Source organism: Pinus tabuliformis, chromosome 5_1 (genome assembly GCF_031772625.1).
Source record: "Pinus tabuliformis cultivar Carrire ecotype Pingquan chromosome 5_1, CPIR1, whole genome shotgun sequence".
NCBI lineage: Eukaryota > Viridiplantae > Streptophyta > Pinopsida > Pinales > Pinaceae > Pinus > Pinus tabuliformis.
This window is the reverse complement of record NC_142305.1, coordinates 421,960,765-421,977,576: the sequence shown is the minus strand read 5'-3', so window position 1 is coordinate 421,977,576 and position 16,812 is coordinate 421,960,765. Positions and strand designations below refer to the sequence as shown.

The 16,812-nt window shown below is 31.3% G+C and overlaps 1 long non-coding RNA gene across 9 annotated transcripts; it reads left to right on the top strand.

Annotated features, from left to right (window-relative positions):
• The first annotated feature begins 1,326 nt into the window (after nt 1-1,326).
• LOC149165295 (uncharacterized) lies at nt 1,327-6,142 on the top strand. 9 transcript variants are annotated; one of them, XR_016260743.1, is made up of 7 exons: nt 1,337-2,236; nt 2,361-2,404; nt 2,600-2,643; nt 2,790-3,261; nt 3,342-4,049; nt 4,199-5,500; nt 5,590-6,142. It is a non-coding gene; the product is annotated as an uncharacterized LOC149165295 (long non-coding RNA). The 9 variants fall into 9 exon arrangements; XR_016260741.1 differs by having other exon boundaries at nt 1,338-2,236; nt 2,327-2,420; nt 5,624-6,142; XR_016260740.1 differs by having other exon boundaries at nt 1,340-2,236; nt 2,361-2,420.
• The last annotated feature ends 10,670 nt before the right edge of the window (nt 6,143-16,812 follow it).

The window sequence follows — 16,812 nt, the reverse complement described above, 5'->3', positions numbered from 1 at the left end:
CTTGAGAGTGGTTTCGACCTCATTGGATTTCATATCATATGGAGAAACTAGACTTTTAGATTTCACTCAGACTTAATGGTTTTTAGGATTTCATGGTTTGGGGTTTTGCAATGTTTCCATTTGACTCTATCATGCGTGAGGGTATGAGATTGGCATTTGATCAAGAGCATGAAGCCCTTTAAGAACTTTGATGTTGGTGGCATTGATTGTTGAACATTGTTGATGTTGGTGGTATTGATTGTTGAACTCCTCTACCATGTCCTTAACAAGAATGCACCCTTCACTCAAAGGAAAACCACTGGTTAGGCATGCAATGTTTTTTTACCACATTATAAGGTTGAGGAGATGAACCCTTCACTCAAACCAAAATCATTGGTTAGGCATGTTAAACCTTTTCAGTTTCTATCATGTTATAAGGTTGAGCAATCCAAGTATTAAGACTTTGAGCTAGATGATGTTTATGTATTTCAAGAAGTGTTGAATCAATGATGAGTTTCATGAGTGACCATGTTGTAGTTTTAATGTCTATTTTTGCTACTACTACTAAAGTTGTAGAGGAGTTTTAGGAGTCCTCAAACTCTGAGCCATATTATTTATGTAGCTCATGTTGACGATCTCTTGTCTAGTAGTGGTGATGAGTTTGATCATGATGAAGAGTGATCATGTCACTGATATGTAGACTTGTAGTAGAGCATTGTTTTCGGGCTCTAGAGACCATTTAGAGCTTCGTTGATTATGTATTTTGTTGTGGATATGTATTGCCCTCGATGCCATTTTGATATATTCACCTTTACATGGTATATAGATGAGAAAAACTTGCATATTTTGTTTCTATTGGCTTGGAATCATGGTTTTAAATCTGAAAAATAGTTTTTTTCATTAAAAATTAATTATTTAATATATTTTTTTAAAATGGTTCGTTAGCTTCATTGATTATGTATTTTGTTGTGGATATGTATTGCACTCGATACCATTGTGATATATTCACCTTTACATGGTATATAGATGAGCAAACCTTGCATATTTTGTTTCTAATGGCTTGGAATCCTGATTTTAAATCTGAAAAATAGTTTTTTCATTAAAAGTTAATTATTTAATATATTTTTAATATATTTTTTTAAAACGGTTCATTTAGACCTGACCAGTCCCGGTTCGACTGGTTCCGGTTCGAAACCCGGTTCATTAGGTGAACCAGTCCGGTCACCGGTTCTGGATTTTAAAACATTGATCCTAAATGGCTCAAGTTGTCATACATCAATGATTGCCAGAGCTTGTGGTATAGTTGAAGTCCATCCTCTTTTTTACAGGTACTTGGATAAAACTATGTAATTCGACAGTTTGTAAGAATGTCCAAGTGCTTTGTAATCCTAAATAGCTCAAGTTGCCATACATCAATGATTGCCAGATTGTGGTATAGTTGAAGTCCATCATCTTTTTTACAAGTTCTTGGATAATTCGAACAGTTTGTAAGAATTTCCAATTTGCAAAGCATCACTTGTGAAGTTCACAAGCTGTAACATTTATCCATTTCAAATGCATTATACAGTACATTGCTTAAATTGTTCCCCTTTAAATCCTTTCATGTATGAGTACGTACTCCAACCCTTTCAGCTATTCAGTACACTGCACAACCACGACATCCATTATGCATTGTTTCCTGCAGGGCTTACATCAGGAATGTTTTGAAAATGCCAAATAGGAAGTGGGTGCCTTAACACGCCTCTTTTCCCACCTTGAATCAACTTGTTAATATAGTTAGGTAGCAGTTAATATTCATTTTCGAGACAAGTCGTTGTCGAGACTGAGTCATGTGATTTTGGGCTCCATTGTTTTTTTGTTCCGTGTAAATCACTCAAGTGAATTTTGAGTAAGTGATAGGATTTTGGCATTTGGCATGTTTGGGAAATTGTAGTATGGTTGAAAGAATCCTCTGTTCCAATGCTTATCTAGCAAATTAGCACCTATTTGAGGGACTGTTGCTGACAGAAGCAATATTTTGTCTGTGGGCATTTGCCAATGGCAGAGACGAAAAACGAAAGAGTGATCAGCAAGCTAATCTTTCAAAACAAATTGGCTTTCAATACAAATTGGCAAATGACTTGAGCAAAATTCCAAGGATGTTAGATTGAAATCACTTTAGCAGGGTAATGCTTCAAATAATGAAACGCTGGTCACAGGCTTGAAAGGAGTCGAGGAGGAACTATAGACAAAGGTGTTGAGACGAATGTTCTTGCTTGTAAGTTTGGTTCACCATTTTGAAGTTCTTACTTGTTGGCAAATGACTTGAAGTAAATTTCCAAGGATGTTAGATTGAAATCACTTGCAGGGTAATGCTTCAAATAATGAAACGCTGGTCACAGGCTTGAAAGGAGTCGGAGGAGGAACTATAGACAAAGGTGTTGAGGTGAATGTTCTTGCTTGTAAGTTTGGTTCACCATTTTGAAGTTCTTAGTTGTATTGGACCGGGATTCATTTATTTTTATAAAGTTGTCAAACATCAATTCTTATTGTATGGTGTGTGAGCTGGGCATTAATTGATATTGTCTTTATTGTATGGTGTGTGAGCTGGGCCTTAATTGATATTGTCTTGTGAGTGCAGCTTACTCACAAATTGAAGAAAGTCCAGCAAAAATTCAATGGAGGGTAACCTTTTTCCCCTGCTGTTTTTCTATCACATTTTTTTTACAGGGTAATGAATCCATATTAACAAGAATTAAAAACTGGTTCCAATGTTTATCTAGCTAACTAGCACCTATGTGAGGGACTGATGCTATCACATTTTTTTACAGGGTGATGAATCCATATCAACAAGGATTAAAATCTGGCTCCAATTCTTATCTAGCAAACTAGCACCTATTTGAGGGACTGATGCTGACAGAAGCAATATTTTGTCTTTGGGCATTTGCTACAGACATTTGCCAATGCAGAGACGTAAAACAAAGAGTGATCAGCAAGTTAATCTTTTGAAACAAATTGGCTTTCAATACAGAAAAATTCCAAGGATGGTAGATTGAAATCACTTTAGCAGGTAATGATTCAAATAGTGAAACGCTGGTGACAGGCTTGAAAGGAGTCAGAGAAGGAACTATAGATAAAGGTGTTGAGGCGAATGTTCTTGCTTGTAAGATTATTACTCACAAATTGAAGACCCCAGCGTCTATATTATGCATTATTTTCTGACAATGTGCTAGCTACCTGTCCTGTAAGTCAACCATACTGGCTACTTTTGTCATGATTAATTCAACCATACTGAATGCCAAGGTATGAACCTGATTTCAGTTTCACACTGTTTTTTTATTTTGGTAATCAGTGATTTCAGCATATTCCTTTGTTACTTTCAGGAACCTGAAAAGCATGTTTTTCATCTTCCAACAGATAGATTGAATTTGGGGCTATGAAAATGTGGTTTTTAGAAAACCCTCGAGGCAAAGCTACAGTCGATGATTTCAAATGGCTAAATTCTTCCTATTGTCTAGTTCTTTGGCAACTTGAATCATAGATCATCCAACTAATTTGGCATCAGGCTTCCAAGTGAAGGAATATTATTTTAAGGTAGATCATCCAACTAATTTGGCAACAGGCTTCCCATTTGAAACTTGAATCATAGATCATCCAACTAATTTGGCATCAGGCTTCCAAGTGAAGGAATATTATTTTAAGGTAGATCATCCAACTAATTTGGCAACAGGCTTCCCATTTGAAGTATCGAAACTCAACTGCTTCTCTCCACATCTAGGGAAGAGAACAATTACATGGTTGTACCATTGTAACCAAAAAGCTGCGAGGCATGCTTCAATCCGGAGATGAACAGGTAAGAACACTTCCAAGCACGTTTTTAAGTCAGTTGGCACTGGGCAGCAAAGACTGTTCCGAAAGGCATGTACTGTGTCAATGCGGTTCACAATTGATTACGACATGCTTGCACCTGAAAAGCTTGAATTTCCTAACAAGGAGAGTTGGAGGATCCCAGTGTCTATCATTATAGATTATTTTCTGACAATGTGCTAGCTACCTTTGTTGTGGTTAATTCAACCATATTGAATGCCAAGGTATGAACCTGATTTTAGTTCACACTTTTTTATTTTGGTAATTAGTCATTTTTTTGGTTCTCATTTAGCATATTCCTTTGATTTGAGTGTCACACTGTTTTATTTTGGGAATCAGTCATTTTGTTTTGTTCTCATTCTTGTTCTTTCAGGACCCTGAAAATCATGTTTTTCATTTTCCGACGGATAGATTGAATTTTGGGGCCTTGAAGATGTGGCTTTTAGAAAACCCTAGCAACAAAGCTACAGTCGATGATCTCAAATGGCTAAATTCTGCTTATTGTCCAGTTCTTTCTGTCCAGTTCTTTCGCAGCTTGAACCTGATTGATTCGCAGCTTGAACCTGTAGCAATCAGGGAATATGGACTTTTAGAAAACCCTCCATGCAAAGCTATTGTAGCTTTACAGTCGATGGTTTCAAAGGGCTAAATTCTTCCTAATTAACTATGTTAAATGATTTTCACTTCTTCTCTCAACAGCCAGAGCAAAGAACAATTAGGGAATATGGACTTTTAGAAAACCCTCCAGTCGATGGTTTCAAGTGGCTAAATTCTTCCTAATTAACTATGTTAAATGATTTTCACTTCTTCTCTCAACAGCCAGAGCAAAGAACAATTACATGGCTTTACCATTGTAAACGAAAAGCTGATTTTCACTTCTTCTCTCAACAGCCTGAGCAAAGAACCATTACATGGATTTACCATTGTAAACCAAAAGCTGATTTTCACTTCTTCTCTCAACAGCCAGAGCAAAGAACAATTACATGGCTTCACCATTGTAAACCAAAAGCTGCGAGCCATGTTTCAATTTGGAGATGAACAGGTAAGAACACTAAAAAGGCAGAGCACTTTTTTAAGTCAGTTGGCACTAGGCAGAAAAGACTGCCCTTGCAAAGGGCATATACTGTGTCAATGCAGTTGACAATTGATTACTTCATGCTTGCACATGAAAAGCTTGAATTTCCTAAAAAATAGAAATTGGAGGGGCATGTACTGTGTCAATGCAGTTGACAATTGATTACTCATGCTTGCACCTGAAAAGCTTGAATTTCCTTAAAAAGAGAAATTGGAGGGCCCCAGCGTCTATCATGATTTTCTGACAATGGCAGAGCACGTTTTTAAGTCAGTTGGCAGTGGGCAGCAAAGACTGTTCCAAAGGGCATGTACCGTGTCAATGCGGCTGACAATTGATTACTTCACACCTGAAAAGCTTGAAAACGTCAGTTGGCAGTGGGCAGCAAAGACTGTTCCAAAGGGCATGGACTCTGTCAATGCGGTTGACAATTGATTACTTCACACCTGAAAAGCTTGAATGTCCTAACAAAGGAGAAATTGGAGGATCCCAACATCTATCATTATTTTCTGACAATGTGTGTGCTAGCTACCTCTGTTGTGATTAATTCAACCCGTACTGGCTACCTCTGTCGTGATTAATTCAACCATACTCAATGCCAAGGTATGAACCTGATTTCAGTGTCACACTGTTTTATTTTGTTAATCAATCATTTTTTTTTTTCATTCAGCATATTCCTTGGTTACTTTCAGGGACCTGAAAGGCATGTTTTTCATCTTCTAGCAGATCGATTGAATTTTGGGGCTTCTAACAGATAGATTGAATTTTGGGGCTATGAAGATGTGGTTTTTAGAAAACCCTCCGGGGCAAAGCTACAGTCGATGATTTCAAATGGCTAAATTCTTCCTATTGTCCAGTTCTTTGGCAGCTTGAATCTGTAGCAACGGAAAGAATATTATTTTAAATTAGAACTAATTTGGCAGTAGGCTTCCAATCTGTAACAATGAAGGAATACTATTTTAAGGTAGACCATCCAACTAATGTGGCAGCAGGCTTCCAATCTCAATCTGTAGCCGTGAAGGAATATTAGTTTAAGGTATATCATCCTACTAATTGGAAGTATCGAAACTCAAATAAATATTTCTGTTAAATTATTTTCACTTGTATTCACCTCACCTCAAGGTTACCCTACGTTGGACAAGATCCTCTTTTTGGACGATGATATTGTAGTATAAGATCTTCTTTTTGGATTTTGGATGATGATATTGTAGTAAACAGAGATTTGTATGTACAAGATCCTTGTAAGATGATATTGTAGTAAACAGAGATTTGTACAATGATATTGTAGTACAAGATCCTTGTATGATGATATTGTAGTAAACAGAGATTTGACTGCACTATGATCTTTTCACCTTCAAGGAAATTTAAATAATTTCCATCGCTCCGACAAATATGTGAATTTTTCTAATCCTCACATAGCCAAGAACTTCGATCCGAATGCTCGTGGTTGGGTATATGGGATAAATCTTTTCTTTTAAAAAGAACTAAGAGAACGTGATATAACAAACTGGGATTTACCACAAGTTGCAAAGTGGGTTAGTTTCTGTACCATTGTATCTCATTCGCATTATATAGAATGGTTTTTTATTAAATTTTTTGATCTCTTTGCAATTGCAATTTTGTATCCTGACATATCTACAACAATACAATATCAATTAATTTATTATCAATAACCATGCCTTATCAATAACCATGCCAGTACTTGTCGTTGGAATTGAATTTATATCATTGTTTTTGTTTCTATTCATTTGTCCATGGAGTTTAGGATATCTGTATCTATTCATTTGTCATGGAAAGGAAAATGGAGTTGAATGGAGTTAGGGCATTGGAGGAAAATGTATCTATTCATTTGTCATGGAAAGGAAAATGGAGTTAAATGGAGTTAGGACATCGGAAAAATGGAGTTGAATTTATTCATTTGTCCATGGAGTTCAGGATGGAGTTCAGGATATCTGTATCTATTCATTTGCCAATGGAAATGGAATTGAATTTATATCCTTATTTCTGTTTCTGTTTCTATTCATTTGTCCATGGAATTCAGGATACCTGTATCTATTCATTGAATTTATATCATTATTTGTTCATTGAATTTATATCATTATCTGTTCAAGATATCTGTATCTATTCATTGAATTTATATAATTATTTCTGTTTCTATTCATTTGTCCATGGAGTTCAGGATATCTGTATCAATTTATATCATTATTTGTTCATTGAATTTATATCATTATCTGTTCAAGATATCTGTATCTATTCATTGAATTTTTATATAATTATTTCTGTTTCTATTCATTTGTCCATGGAGTTCAGAATATCTGTATCAATTTATATCATTATTTGTTCATTGAATTTATATCATTATCTGTTCAAGATATCTGTATCTATTCATTGAATTTTTATATAATTATTTCTGTTTCTATTCATTTGTCCATGGAGTTCAGGATATCTGTATCAATTTATATTTGTCCATGGAGTTCAGGATATCTATATCAATTTATATCATTATTTGTTCATTGAATTTATATCATTATCTGTTCAAGATATCTGTATCTATTCATTGAATTTTTATATAATTATTTCTGTTTCTATTCATTTGTCCATGGAGTTCAGGATATCTGTATCTATTCATTGCCAATGGAAATGGAATTGAATTTATATCATTATTTCTATTTCTATTCGTCCACGGAGGTTCAGGATATCTGTATCTATTCATTTGCCAAAAATGATGGAATTGAATTTATATCATTATTTCTATTTCTATTTATTTGTCCACGGAGTGATTATTTCTATTTCTATTCATTTGTCCACGGAGGTTTCTATTTATTTGTCCACGGAGTGATTATTTCTATTTCTATTCATTTGTCCACGGAGGTTCAGGATATCTGTATCTATTCATTTGCCAAAAATGAAGTTAGGAAGTTAATTTGTCCACGGAGGTTCAGGATATCTGTATCTATTCATTTGCCAAAAATGAAGTTAGGAAGTTAGGACATTAAGTGATTGGAAAATTGAAGCCATTGGAAAATTGAAGCCATTTTTTAATAAGTTAGGAAGTTAGGACATTAAGTGATTGGAAAATTGAAGCCATTTTTTAATTCGGGAAGGCAATCACAATCAGCCACTTTTAAAACTGCTTCATAATTTTGAGGCTGCTCTATAATATATCTATAATACAAATGTATCTATTCATTTTTCAATACAAATGCATCTATTAATTTGTCAATGGAAACTGTTTCATAATTTTGAGGCTGCTCTATAATGTAAATATATGTTTCATAATTTTGAGGCTGCTCTATAATGTAAATGTATCTATTCATTTGTCAATGGAAACTGTTTCATAATTTTGAGGCTGCTCTATAATGTAAATGTATTTATTCATTTGTCAATGGAAACGCCATATCTATTCATACCTATTCATTTTTCAATGGAACTGTTTCCATTGAACTGTTTCTATTCATTTGTCAATGGAAACTGTTTCATAATTTCAATGGAAACAGCACCTATTCATTTTTCAATGGAACTGTTTCCATTGAACTGTTTCTATTCATTTGTCAATGGAAACTGTTTCATAATTTCAATGGAAACTGTTCCATAATTTCAATGGAAACTGTTTCATAATTTTGAGGCTGCTCTATAATATATCTGTATCTATTTATTTGTCAATAGAAATGTATCTATTCATTTGTCAATGGAAATGGAGGTAATGGAAATGGAGGTAGGACATTAAGTGATTTATAATGGAAATGTATCTATTCATTTTTCAATGGAATGGAAGTAGGACATTAAGTGATTTATAATGAAAATGTATCTATTCATTTTTCAATAGAAATGGAGTTAGGACATTAGATTCATTTTTCAAACATTAGATTCATTTTTCAAATAGAAATGGAGTTAGGACATTAGATTCATTTTTCAATGGAATGGAGGTAGGACATTAAGTGATTTATAATGCTCTATAATATATCTGTATCTATTTATTTGTCAATAGAAATGTATCTTATTCATTTGTCAATGGAAATGGAGGTAGGACATTAAGTGATTTATAATGGAAATGTATCTATTCATTTTTCAATGGAATGGACTTATTCATTTGTCAATGGAAATGGAGGTAGGACATTAAGTGATTTATAATGGAAATGTATCTATTCATTTTTCAATGGAATGGAGGTAGGACATTAAGTGATTTATAATGAAAATGTATCTATTCATTTTTCAATGGAAATGGAGTTAGGACATTAAGTGATTGGAAAAACTGAAGCCATTTTTTAATTCGGGAAGGCAATCACAATCGACAACCTCTAAAACTGCTTCATAATTTTCAGGCTGCTCTATAATATAATATATCTTTATCTATTCATTTGTCAATAGAAATGTATCTATTCATTTGTCAATGGAAACTGTTTCTATTCATTTGTCAATGGAAACTGTTTCTATTCATTTGTCAATGAAAACTGCTTCATAATTTTGAGGCTGCTCTATAATATATCTGTATCTATTCATTTGTCAATGGAAACTGTTTCATAATTTTGAGGTTGCTCTATAATATATCTGTATCTATTCATTTGTCAATGGTAGGACATTAAGTGATTTATAATGTTTATATTCATTTGTCAATGGAAACTGTTTCATTAATTTTGAGGCGGCTTTGTCAATAGAAATGGAGGTAGGACATTAAGTGATTTATAATGTTTCTATTCATTTGTCAATGGAAACTGCTTTATAATTTTGAGGCTGCTCTATAATATATCTGTATCTATTCATTTGTCAATAGAAATGTATCTATTCATTTGCCAATGGAAACTGTTTCTATTTATTTTTCAATGGAAACTGTTTCATAATTTTGAGGTTGCTCTATAATATATCTGTATTTATTCATTTGTCAATGGAAATGTATCTATTCATTTGTCAATGGAAATGGAGGTAGGACATTAAGTGATATATAATGTTTCTATTCATTTGTCAATGGAAACTGTTTTATAATTTTGAGGCTGCTTTATAATGTATTTGTATCTATTCATTTGTCAATTGTCAATGGAAATGTATCTATTCATTTGTCAATGGAAATGGAGGTAGGACATTAAGTGATTTATAATGGAAATGTATCTATTCATTTGTCAATGGAAATGGAGTTAGGACATTAAGTGATTTAGGACACTAAGTGATTGGAAGAATTGAAGCCAGTTTTTTAAGTTCGGGAAGGCGATCACAATTGGCAACTCTTAAAACTGCTTCATAATTTTGAGGCTACTTTATAATAAGTCGAGCTATCAAATGTCTAATAAAGTTGAGCTATCAAATGATTAATATGACTGAATTTGTCCTTTCTATCCAATAATGAATATGAATATCATCAATATCATCGCTACGAGAACTTTTCCCTTTCTATCCAATAATGAATCTGAATATCATCACTACTAGATTTTTTTCAAAATATTAGTGTGTAAATATCACACACTGATTGTTCTGCTTTGAAGAGATCTAATGAATATCGTATCAAATGATTAATATGACTGAATTTGTCCTTTCTATATAATGAATATGAATATCATCACTATGAGAATTTTTTCCCTCTCACACTGATTGTTATGCTTCGAAGAGATCTAATGAATATCATATCAAATGATTAATATGACTGAAAATGTTCTTTCTATCCAATAATGAATATGAATATCATCACTACGAGAATTTTTTCCTTTCTATCCAATAATGAATATGAATATCATCACTACGAGAATTTTTTCCTTTCTATCCAATAATGAATATGAATATCATCGCTACGAGAATTTTTTCAAGTAAATATCACACACACTGATTGCTCTGCTTTGAAGAGATCCACTGAATATCATATTTAATGAATATGAATATCATCACTAATATGCCTAAATTTGTCCTTTATATTCAATAATGACTATGAATATTATCACTACTTTCTATTCAATAATGAATATGAATATCATCACTACGAGATTTTTTCAAAATATTATTGGTAAATTTTACACATCTAAATAAAATCCTAATAAATCTAGCTATCAAATAATTTGTGTTTTCTATCCAATAATGAATATGGATATCATAAAATCCTAATAAATCTAGCTATCAAATAATTTGTGTTTTTCTATCCAGTAGTGAATATGAATATCGTCACTATGAGAATTTTTTCAAAATATCAATGGTAAATATCACACACTGCGCGAGATCTAAATAAGATTCTAATTAAGTTTTCCTTTCTTTTTTTCCTTTCTTTTCCATCATATGTTGAATATATGCATATGAGAGGATAATTAAGTTCTTCTTTCTTTTCCATCAAATGATGAATAAATATGTAAAATCCTAATTAAGTTCTTCTTTCTTTTCCATCCAATGATGAATGAATATGCATATGAGAGGAATGATGAATGATAGATAAATAAGAATACGTATATGAAAATATATAAATTTGAATGAATATGCATATGAGAGGAGAAATGATAAATGATGAAAATGATAAATGATAGATAAATAAGAATATGCATATGAAAATATATAAATTATGAATATGTATAGAATTATGAATGAATATGCATATGAGAGGATAAATGATGCATATGAGATGTTTAAATAAGAATATGCATATAAATATGTATATAAATTATGAATATGTATATGAGAGTATCATTTGAATGAATATGCATATTTGAATGAATATGCATATGAGAGGATAAATGATGATAAATGATGGATAAATAAGAATGGAGTTGTCTTTAGTGCGACTCTTTGGAAGTTTTTATGATAGGTTTTTTCGGTCTAATTTCTTTAAAATCCGGCAGGGATTCATTGAAATCACAAGCTTGATAGGTAATCATGTGCAATCGAAGTGCCCTAGGGGTTTTCCAGGGTGCTGAATCCATATATACAGTAAAAAGTTTTTTACGGTAGGTTTTTCCAGTGTAATTTCTTTAAAATCCAGCAGGAATTCATTGAAATCACAAGCTTGATAGGTAATCCTGTGCAATCGAAGTGCCCTAAGGGTTTTCCAGGTGCTAAATCCATATATACAGTAAAAAAACTAGTTTAAATAACACAAATCAAGATTTCACCTCAAATGTTTCCACCAGATTCCGGCGCCAGAATGAATATGTATATAAGAGGATATTTAAAGTTGGTAAAAATTTTTACTCTCAATATTTTGAACAGATATCCAATTGTTAAAAAAACCCTAATTATTTAAAAAAAAAATATTCGTATGTATGAATTAAAATTGATGGAAAAATTATTTTAAATATTTGTATGTATGAATTAAAATTGATGGAAAAACAAACTCTAAGCAAATAGAGGTGTATAAATCAAAACAAATCAAAATAGTGTGGAAAACTTTTAGAGGACTATTTTGGAGTTTGTGCAAGTCTCTAATCTGTGAAAGGTGGAAGACTCTAGACTCTAATTTGTGAAAGGTAGAGGACTATTCTGGAATTTGTGGAAGACGGTAATTTGTGAAAGGTAGAGGACTATTTTATAGGATTTGTGTTTGTGGAAGATTGATAGAGGACTATTCTGGAATTTGTGGAAGATAGTAATTTGTGTTTGTGGAAGATTGATAGAGGACCATTCTGGAATTTGTGGAATACAGTGATTTGTGAAAGGTAAGAGGACTATTTTATAAGATTTTGTGGAGATTTGTGGAAGATTGATGAGAAACATATCATAAAGATTAAGAGAGGATTATTCTAGAATTTAGATTAAGAGAGGTCTAAGAAAGAACTATTCTAAGTAGAAGACTATTTTATAAGATTTGTGGAAGATTTATAACGAACTATTCTGGAATTTGTGGAAGACCGTAGAGGACTATTTTATAAGATTTGTGGAAGCTTGATAGCGGACTATTTTGGTATTTGTGGAAGACAATAATTTGCTATTCTGGAATTTGTGTAAGACAATAATTTGTGAAAAGCAGAGGACTATTTTATAAGATTTGTGGAAGATTGATGAGAAACATATCATAAAGATTAAGAGAGGACTATTCTAGAATTTAGAATTTGTGGAAGATAGTAATTTGTGAAAGGAAAATGACTATTTTATAAGATTTGTGGAAGATTGATGAGAAACATATCATAAAGATTAAGAGAGGACTATTCTAGAATTTAGAATTTGTGGAAGATAGTAATTTGTGAAAGGTAAAGGACTATTTTATAAGATTTGTGGAAGATTGATGAGAAACATATCATAAAGATTAAGAGAGGACTATTCTAGAAAATTAGATTAAGAGATGACTATTCTAGAATCCCTTATAAGGGAGGACTATTCTAGAATTTGTTATAAGGGAAGACTATTCTAGAATTTGTTGCGGTTGTGGAAGATTGATGAGAAATATAATTAGCTTAAAAGGGCATTTGTTAAAGATATAAGTAGATAAGTATATAAAAATATGATACATGTGAATAAGAATATAAAAAAATATCAAAACAACTTTTTAAGGAACGCAGGTTATATATGAATAAGTACAAAATTATAAGTAGATAAGAGTATGATACATCAAAAAACTTTTAAAGAAACCATGGTATATGTGAATAAGAATATCAAAAAAATATCAAAAAATCTTTTCAAGGAAAACATGGTATAGGTGAATAAGAGAATGATACATAACTTATTCAAATTATCAAATATCAAAAATATCAAAATAATTTTTTTAATTTTTTAGGAAAGCATGGTATATGTGGAAGATTGAGGAAAATAAACCTAAGTACATAGTTTTTTAAGTATCAAATTATAAACAAATTGAAGTACATAGTTCTCTTAGTATCAAACTATGTACTTTATTTGGTTAATTACTAAACTAAATTTTAATAAAAACAAAGTAAAGTACTTTAATTAGATAACTAAAGTTGGTGTAGGCAAACCAAAGTATTTTAAATTGATGAAAACAAACCAATGTACTATAAATAATGTGATAGTTTGTTAATTTTTTTTTTAATCTTATTAAAACAACGTTACTTTTTGAATTTTATTAAAAAAATATATATATATAAATAGATAAAGTTGTGATTTTTAAAATATAAATAGATAAGGGTGTGATATTTTTCAAAAATAAAAATAAAGTGATTAGAATATTAAAATACAATTCTTGAAATTGATCCTTTAGTTAATTAGCGTGTGTATATATATATATATGAAAAAGTTTACCATAATAGTGTATTTTATAATATAATTTATTTCAATTTAAATAAGATATGTTTTCTAATATAATTGGTAAGGGTGATGATTTTTTTATATGATTTATGAAATTAAAATATAAATGCTTATCATGTTTTCAATGCATATGTTCAAGCTTTGCATGTACATGATTCAGATTTTAGATTGTTTTTTTGTAATAAAAGTTCAATCAACAAATATGAGATTACATATGTTTTTGTTCAAATGATGCAATATATGCAAAATACATATAATTTGCACATGACAATGTATTGCTAGAATTTTGGCCCTTGAAAATGGGCTTGGATTGTGTAGACATTTTATTATTTAGTGAGTGCACATTCATTCTTAAACTTCTTCCTTTTGAAAGAAGGATTTAATGACTTCAAAAATTTGATGTGCCCATCTATCATTGATTATTATATTGGGATTGAAGCTACAAATATGCATATTTGCCTTGCATGATTTTCATGAGAATTAAAAAAAATAGGTTCATTCTTAAATGGAAAGAAAAAAGAAGTATGTGTAAATTGGTGCAAGGAAGACTTTGAACTAGTGCCAAAATCAAAATTGAAAAATGTGGCATTCTCAAAGAACGAGAAAATTCAAGCCTTGTTAATATGAAGAAGCTTAAGTTTATCATTGTGAACTGAAAATGAGTTCCTTTAGTGGAGTGGCTTACATAAGTTAAATAACTTATTAGTTTACGTAAGTTAAAGAACTCATTCTTCATAAAAATAAGGAAAGCAAGCCCACAGAGGATGGCCCACCTATGCATGTGTTTGAAGGGTGGGTGAGTGGCAGTTAGAGCATTCCATATCTCAGTTTATCTCACTAGGATTTTATCAATATCGTAAACTCAACCTGAAAAAGACTTAGAACCAGGACTTCATTATGTTGCATTCTCTAAGACATGTTTCCAATGATTTATCTCACTGGGATCTTATCAGTATACCTCATATATACGGATTTTATCAATATCTAAACTCAACCTGAAAAAAACTTAGAACCAAGACTTCATTATGTTGCATTCTCTAAGACATGTTTCCAATGATTTATCTCACTGGGATCTTATCAGTGTACCTCATATATACTTTGATAGTGCTTGAGATTGTTCTTAAGAAGGTTTAGTGATTGAGCCCGTGACATATTCACTCACTTCATTTTCTATGAGGATCAAATCTATTCTCTTCTTCCATGCAATGTAATTCGATGTCCCAACAAGTTTGTTGTTCTCCTTGAAGAAATAAGTCATTGTAGATTGAGACATAAGAATATAAAATACTTACTTGTTAAGTGAATATGCTTCTTTGATAATGATTGCTTCCTTGATGACATTCCTTATTTTGTTCTCCTTGAAGAAAGAAGTCATTGTAGATTGAGACATAAGAATATAAAATACTTACTTGTTAAGTGAATATGCTTCTTTGATGATGATTGCTTCCTTATTCAAAAGACAATGCTTCTTTTCAAGAGAGGGAGATTGCCTTGATTCCTTTGATGATGGAGTAGTCTTTCTTGCTTCCTTTGGATGTAGTGTATAATGTGAAGACTTCCAATAATACTTCAAGTATGTAGTGTATAATGATTTCATCTTATTAGTATCATAAAATTATAAAGTAACACTATTGTATATGGTGTAAAAACATTCATATAAATATAGTATTGCATATTTTTTGTAAAAATAATAATAAAATATTATATATTGTGTAAACTTATAAATATGAATAAAATATTATATATTATGTGAAAACATAAATATAATTTAATTTAAATGGTTTAAATTCAACTTTTTATATATAAATCTGCATTTAATGCTCCATTACAAGTGAGTTATTTATTGTGACCATCCATCATACAGTTGTTAACTTTTTTTACAATGTATAAACTAATAACTAACATATATATATATATGTATTTATTTATTTATTTATTTTTTTGTGTAAGTTTGGTAGGACTACATTTTCATCATGTTAACTTGTCACTTCAATGGGGGGTTAGCATAAAATTTGAACTGAAGACAGATTTGAACCCAAGGCCAAGGCTCGGTTTCGGTGAGGCTTCATTTCCACCACCATTACCAATTAAGCTACTCCAACCTGATGCAATCAGATATACAATTAACAAGCTTTTAGTTAAAAAATAATTTTATTATGTATTTTTATATATTTAAAATTTTATAATAATTAACATATTTTACTTTTAAATTATAATTAGCTAATATTAAAAAATTATAAATAATATCGTTTTATTAAAATTATAAATATTTAAAAATATTTTTTTAATATATTATTTTCAAAATAAATTAAATATATTTATGAAATAAAAATAAATTAATGTATATGGGATTTAGCTTTTATGCGATTTCAGATTCAAATAATATGAGAAACTAAGAATTATAAATAAACTATCTCAAAGAGTCTATAGAAAATCCAAATTTAAATTATTTTTTCCATTAAACAAGAAATTTCCAACCCAACCCAAATTCCGGCCAAATCAGAAAAAATCCAAATTTAAATTATTTTTCCAATTAAATAGGAAAATTCCAACCCAACTCAAATTCCAATCCTATGTGTTCCTCTGCACCCAATGAAATCAGTGCCTCGTCGCACCCAATGGGCAAAGTGTAATGCAGATGCATTTATGCTCTTCTTCCGGAAAATCCTGAGCAAGTGTCTCAAAAATTGTCTCTCTTGCTTTCTGTGATCTTTTGCTCACTCTGTGTGAAATCAATGCCTCGTCAGTCGCAC